Source organism: Asparagus officinalis, chromosome 10, assembly GCF_001876935.1.
Source record: "Asparagus officinalis chromosome 10, Aspof.V1, whole genome shotgun sequence".
Classification (NCBI taxonomy): Eukaryota; Viridiplantae; Streptophyta; class Magnoliopsida; order Asparagales; family Asparagaceae; genus Asparagus; species Asparagus officinalis.
This window is the reverse complement of record NC_033803.1, coordinates 12,602,006-12,610,144: the sequence shown is the minus strand read 5'-3', so window position 1 is coordinate 12,610,144 and position 8,139 is coordinate 12,602,006.

The following is an 8,139-nucleotide window of genomic DNA, read 5'->3' as shown; positions in this document are numbered from 1 at the left end:
TCTTCTATAATTTGTTATGTTTCTGATGGAAATGTGTTCTCTGTTTTGGAAAAAAAAATTGAGATGCGAACCTGAGACAAAAATAATAAAAGCTTGTGTACATTTGTGCAGTGAATTCGGAATCCATGGGTAGGTCAAAGTACAAGTATAGGTCATTAGAGAACTAAAAGAAATGAAATTTTCATACATTTTGATTTGAGAAAGCTATTGGCCCTTAGTTGCTGGTTAATCTTGAAGCTTCGCATTTAGGTTCAAGGATTGATCGAGTTACTGGTAATTTAGAATGTTTTTGTTGCTTGAAGTAGAGCACCCTAATTTGGGCCTTATTAAAGTCTGCGTCTTGTATGAATCTGCAACTGGGGAAAATTGAAAATATAATTTGCGCCAGAGCCAAGATGTGCACGCTTTCACATTGATTTCTTAATTCATGGGTAGTTGAAAGTATTAGGTATTATTCAGCTAACTCATTGTACTTTGGGGCCTGAGATTGATGTGTTGCAGGTATAAATAACATTGTCCAAGAATAGAAAAAAGTAGTTTGGATATGCAAGAAACTAATTATTAAGAGAGGAAGTTAAAGGTTGAAACATTTGATTCGATGTTTGTGATGGTCACAGGTGTCCTGGTCGCTTACAAATTATCCAAGCATGCCTCTCATGGTACAATAATATATCTCAGGGTGCAATCTAAAAATCTTCTAAGTATAATTGCCACATGTAAGAAAATTTTTAATGCATTAATCCACTCTTTTTGCTTGTCAAGTTTGTACTACAACTCCTGTGCTGAACAAGGCGAGCTGGAATTATTATTTCTGTAATGTGTCTAATATGTGCAAGGGTAAATAATCATTAAATTAAGTTTGCACTCTACACACTATCATTATCTATGACCAAAATTGCAAAAATATATATAAATTACAGAGTATGATTCATTTGATATGGGAATGCCTTAACTATATGACAAACTGCTCTTTGATTTCCTATGTAGGAAACTTATTCCCCACCTGACTCTGATTATATGTTCATCTCTATGCTTTAGTATCACATGGACAGAAGTTAATCACACAATGGTACTTTCATTTACAAAATGGTACTTTCATTTACAAAATGGTACTTTCATTTACAAAATCTAATTACATATTCTTTAGTATTCACATGGACAGAAGTTAATCACATTTTGTATGGTTTTGTAACTAGTGATGGACTGGACATGCCATTGTACTATACTCTCTCACTGAATGAATGACTAACATCAAACTGAAAACATTCAGTGATCAATAACTTTCACCATTAAATCAAAGCCAAGTATTTTTAAAGGCAGCAATATAACTAATCTATGCAATCAAATTTTCTAATTTGTATGCAGATATCCAACCTCAACTAGAAAGGAAAAGCACAACTAAAACCTAAAGATGAGCACCATGAGAAACTTCCATGAGTATTTCCTGTTATCAGGTAAAGTACTTTAGAACTCATATCTAATATAACAAGTACAGAGGAAATCTTGATTTTTGGGGTGATACATACATGAATCAATTTTTTAAATACATGAATCAATTTCTTGATCTAATTACAAGCAAATTAAAGGCATGATCATCAACTTTGTTTAAAATCCATTGAACAAGTACAACGATAACAAACTTTGATGCCAAATATGCAAAAAGGCCTAGCAGAAGCCTAAAGATGTTTAATTTATTCAGTAGACTTCCATCCTCATATTAAGTTATTTCTGTCAAATTGAACCTTGCCTTTTAGAAGGTATTAAACAATATTACTAGCCAACAAAATAAAGGTTCAAAAACAGTGATTATAGCACAAATTGTACAGCAAATTACATGTTTTCGGCTTTCTTGAATTGGCTTTGCTATCTCTAGAACTCATATCTAATATATCAAGTACAGAGGAAATCTTGATTTTTGGGGTGATACATACATGAATATATAATATCATAACAAATGTATCGTCCCACATTTAGCTATTCTCCTCCTCCTCCTCCTCCTCCTTTTTTTTTTGGTAAATCGGTGAGTAATTACCTGGACTTGATATATTAGATTTTATCCCACAGATTATCTGGACCACATGGGGTAATTACTCACCGATTTATCCCACAGATTTTATCCCATAGACTTTTTGATAAAATTTTATCCCACAGATTATCTGGACCACATGGGGTAATTACTCACCGATTTACCAAAAAAAACGGAGGAGGAGGAGGAGGAGGAGAATAGCTAAATGTGGGACGATACATTTGTTATGATATTGTATATTCATGTATGTATCACCCCAAAAATCAAGATTTCCTCTGTACTTGATATATTAGATATGACTTCTAGAGATAGCAGAGCCAATTCAAGAAAGCCGAAAACATGTAATTTGCTGTACAATTTGTGCTATAATCACTATTTTTGAACCTTTATTTTGTTGGCTAGTAATATTGTTTAATACCTTCTAAAAGGCAAGGTTCAATTTGACAGAAATAACTTAATATGAGGATGGAAGTCTACTGAATAAATTAAACATCTTTAGGCTTCTCTTTAGGCTTCTGCTAGGCCTTTTTGCAAATTTGGCATCAAAGTTTGTTATCGTTGTACTTGTTCAATGGATTTTAAACAAAGTTGATGATCATGCCTTTAATTTGCTTGTAATTAGATCAAGAAATTGATTCATGTATGTAAAAAATTGATTCATGTATGTATCACCCCAAAAATCCAGATTTCCTCTGTACTTGTTATATTAGATATGAGTTCTAGAGTACTTTACCTGATAACAGGAAATACTCACGGAAGTTTCTCATGGTGCTCATCTTTAGGTTTTAGTTGTGCTTTTCCTTTCTAGTTGAGGTTGGATATCTGCATACAAATTAGGAAATTTGATTGCATAGATTAGTTATATTGCTGCCTTTAAAAATACTTGGCTTTGATTTAATGGTGAAAGTTATTGATCACTGAATGTTTTCAGTTTGATGTTAGTCATTCATTCAGTGAGAGAGTATAGTACAATGGCATGTCCAGTCAATCACTAGTTACTAAACCATACAAAGTGTGATTAACTTCTGTCCATGTGATTACTAAAGAATATGTAATTAGATTTTGTAAATGAAAGTACCATTTTGTAAATGAAAGTACCATTTTGTAAATGAAAGTACCATTGTGTGATTAACTTCTGTCCATGTGAATACTAAAGCATAGAGATGAACATATAATCAGAGTCAGGTGGGGAATAAGTTTCCTACATAGGAAATCAAAGAGCAGTTTGTCATATAGTTAAGGCATTCCCATATCAAATGAATCATACTCTGTAATTTATATATATTTTTGCAATTTTGGTCATAGATAATGATAGTGTGTAGAGTGCAAACTTAATTTAATGATTATTTACCCTTGCACATATTAGACACATTACAGAAATAATAATTCCAGCTCGCCTTGTTCAGCACAGGAGTTGTAGTACAAACTTGACAAGCAAAAAGAGTGGATTAATGCATTAAAAATTTTCTTACATGTGGCAATTATACTTAGAAGATTTTTAGATTGCACCCTGAGATATATTATTGTACCATGAGAGGCATGCTTGGATAATTTGTAAGCGACCAGGACACCTGTGACCATCACAAACATCGAATCAAATGTTTCAACCTTTAACTTCCTCTCTTAATAATTAGTTTCTTGCATATCCAAACTACTTTTTTCTATTCTTGGACAATGTTATTTATACCTGCAACACATCAATCTCAGGCCCCAAAGTACAATGAGTTAGCTGAATAATACCTAATACTTTCAACTACCCATGAATTAAGAAATCAATGTGAAAGCGTGCACATCTTGGCTCTGGCGCAAATTATATTTTCAATTTTCCCCAGTTGCAGATTCATACAAGACGCAGACTTTAATAAGGCCCAAATTAGGGTGCTCTACTTCAAGCAACAAAAACATTCTAAATTACCAGTAACTCGATCAATCCTTGAACCTAAATGCGAAGCTTCAAGATTAACCAGCAACTAAGGGCCAATAGCTTTCTCAAATCAAAATGTATGAAAATTTCATTTCTTTTAGTTCTCAAATGACCTATACTTGTACTTTGACCTACCCATGGATTCTGAATTCACTGCACAAATGTACACAAGCTTTTTTATTTTTGTCTCAGGTTCGCATCTCAATTTGTTTTTCCAAAACAGAGAACACATTTCCATCAGAAACATAACAAATTATAGAAGACAAGCCAAGAAGACATTGGCTTGGTTTGCTGCATATTTTTTTTATGTATGTGCATATTTGTCATTGTCAAGCTAACAAATGAAATAGCTATATAACAAAAGTGTAACTGGCAAGACCAGCAAAACCTCTCTACAGGTCTATAGCATTGCAGAAGATAAATGAGTGACTTTTTTTGGCGTGGGGGGTGGGGTGGAGGGGTGGGGGGATATACTTGGCAGAACTTCGTTCTTTGCATATTTCTCACGTAATTGGTTGACAAATGTATAGTATGGACGCCAGCCACTAGGGTCTTCATCTGTGTTCACATTATTATTATATATGTGCTTGTTCTTTTTATATCAGATGCATTTATATTTTAATCCAATTCCATATTTGAGATTATGAAAAGTTATTTTTGAATTTGTTATAGGATGGACATAAGATCACAGAGTCAAAATCAAGAAGAAATATTTCGAGGTCAAGAAAGTGAGGGACAGAAAAAAGCAAGGATGGATTATATGATATGGACTGAAGCAGAGGCTAATGAATTGCTTAGACTGTTAGTAGAGGAAGTTAAGAATGGAAATAAACAAGCAAATGGCAGTTTTAAAAAGCATGTGATTATGAGGAATGTGATACCCCCTCTGGTTGAAAATTTTGGAAAAGATTTTAGATATAATCATGTAATGAACAAGATAAAGCAATGGAAGAGAAAGATTGCACCTGTGGAGATCCTGATGAAAAATAACTCTGGTTTTGGTTGGGACCCTAGCACACAGAAATTTACTTGTCCCGACGAAGTGTGGAATGGCATTTTAGAGGTTGGTTTATGTCATATTATTTCATATATATATATATATATATATATATATGTGCAATTTCAAGCTCACTTTGCTCACCATCATGTTTAGTCTGGCATCACCAATATTTTAATCCAATTCCATATTTGAGATTTTGAAAAGTTATTTTTGAATTTGTTATAGGATGGACATAAGATCACAGAGTCAGGATCAAGAAGAAATATTTCGAGGTCTAGAAAGTGAGGGACAGAAAAGAGCAAGGATGGATTATATGACATGGACTGAAGGAGAGGCTAACGAATTGCTTAGATTGTTAGTAGAGGAAGTTAAGAATGGAAATAAGCAAGCAAATGGTAGTTTTAAAAAGTATGTGATTCTGAAGAATGTGATACCCCCTCTAGTTGAAAATTTTGGAAAAGATTTTAGATATAATCATGTAATGAACAAGATAAAGCAATGGAAGAGAAAGATTGCACCTGTTGAGATCCTGATAATGTGCCATTATTTGGTTTTGTACCATCCACTCTGAATAATGGTAAACGAAGGCGTAGGTCAATTGGTACTGCAGGCACATCCTCTGCATCTTCCCAGTTATCGTTGCAAGAGGTAGGAGAGGGAGTTGTTACTGTAGGTAAAGCTTTTCATGAGTTAGTTGATGAGTTGAGGAAGATAAGAAAAGGTCGGAATAAAGAATGGGTTGATGCTGTTATGTCTACTTCTGAATTGACTAAGCTACAAAAATGGAATATCCTCAGTGACAATATCTCACAGGACATGAAGGATGCATTTATTGACATGGATGCAAAAGACCGCTATGAGTTCTACATTTTAGGTTGACTGGTGAGATAATGAATAATGGTAATGATGGGACTCAAGCCAATTCTGATCCAAAGGGTGAACATTATGATTCTGATTTCTTTGAAGATGTTTAGAGGCAATAATTTATCAGTTTAGGATCTTTCTATGTTTTTAAAGATTTGTTATGGTGTTAGGATTATGAGGAATTTCATATTGTCAAATTATTTTTCATTGAATATGTGGAACTTGGGATAATGTCATGTTTTTTTAGGATGTGCTATGCTTTTGTTTTTTTTTTGTTTATATTATGTTCTTATGTTATTTGACTTGTCAGCTATCTTAGTTTGGTGCATTTAATGGATAAAATTTCTATATGTATCATCCCAACAAATGATTCATGCGGATGATGACTCCGATGAAGAAGATGAGTTACAGACTCAACAGACTCAACGAGCAGCTGCAGGAGCTTGGAGAAATTCTATGGCAGAGGCCATGTGGGATGATGGAAGTCGAGTCACTCTAGGGATTTAGATTTTTATTTAGTTGTAAAATATTTTATTATTTGAGATATTACATTATATTTTATAGTTATTACTAGACTAATCAATTGCTTATCAATCTTATATTTATTTTAATATACAATTATTAACAATAATAATTTATACCCACCATTACTCCACCAAATTATCCTACCAAATTATCACACTTCATATAATTATCCACCATTATCCCACTAAATTATCCTATCAAATTATCCCACTTCAAGAATTATCCATCATTATTCCACTAAATTATCCCAGTGTTAAAAAATTATCCCACTTTAGCAATTATCCCAGTTCTACTTAAAAAGTTCAATGTGACTAACCCCCCCTAACAGAATGTGCAGTTACTAAAAACATTATGTCATCCCTTCAAGGAAACTGATATGGTTGAAGCTAGTTCGACAACAACAGCTGAAAAAATAACCACTGTTAGTTAAAAGAAGATCATTAACCAACGGTCATCCATAACTTTAGATCCCCCAGTGAATAAAGATTTCCTTTCAAATAATCCTAATAAACTCTTAACCCTTCCGTTTGAGCAACATTCAGATATTTTCTCTCTTTTTTTCCTCTTTACTAAATTGGGGGTACAACACAATATCATAAAACACCAATAAAGGTTTCTCTTTTAATCGAACGTCTTAAAGAGCTACATGTACAATCATGGAATATACATTCAATGTCAACAAAACAGAGATATAAAGAATTGACCACGGGACGTTCTTTGAAAAATTACAGAATTCATAATTAAAAAGTTTCAAATTACAAAAAAAAAGAATATTGCAAAGGGTAAGAATTTTCTCAGTGATGTCATCAACAATCACAACGTCATCAGCCCCGGAATAAGGAGCATGAATTGAGAGATTACTCAGGTCAGTGGTAATATGGTGCGATGCACAACTATCAAGGAGCCAGTTGGAGCCTTCGGAGTTGTTAGTTATTGCAACATTAGCACGTGGTTGCCATGGAGCTGGAGATCGAGGTTGCCATTGACGAGATGCTCACTGTTGTGGATTGGACTGCAGATTTGTTGGTGTCAAGCAGAATAGAGGACACTACTGAACCGTGTGTCTTTGAGCAAGACACCCTTGACACTTTCCGAGATATGGTTGGGGAGAGGGACTATTAGTCTGCATATTGGAGTTGGGTGGTGTGTGTGCCCACGACCGTTGGTTTCCTAATCCATTTGATCGAGAGTTGGCCCAAGTTGAAGCAGGATTTGCCGAGGCTGGAAGAGGAGTTTTATTGGAGAGATGAGATTGAAGAGACAACTCTTTGTTAATCAGCTTCTCATGGAGTTCATCAAATGATATTGTGGTATCTCGTGCACTGAAGAGACAACTCTTTGTTAATCAGCTTCTCATGGAGTTCATCAAATGATATTGTGGTATCTCGTGCACTGATAACATCAACAATGGGTTTGTAACTTCTCATGGAGTTCATCAAATGATATTGTGGTATCTCGTGCACTGATAACATCAACAATGGGTTTGTACTCATCATCAAGTCCATCAAGAATTTTCTCAGTGATGTCTTCGTCGTCCATAGGCTTGCCAAGGAGAGCAAATTCTTCTGTTCGCCTCTTGATGAATTGCATGTATTCGGAGATTTTTTGTGACCCCTTCGTTGCTTGCTTAACTTGGTCCTTAATCTGTTTAATGTGACCACGAGAGGGCCTTGCATAGGTGTTGGCGAGAATCATCCATGCCTCACGAGATGTTTTACATTGAGTGATGAGAGGAATGATATTTTGAGAGATAGAGCCCAACAATGCTCCAAAATTTAATTTGTTTTGACGACGCCATGA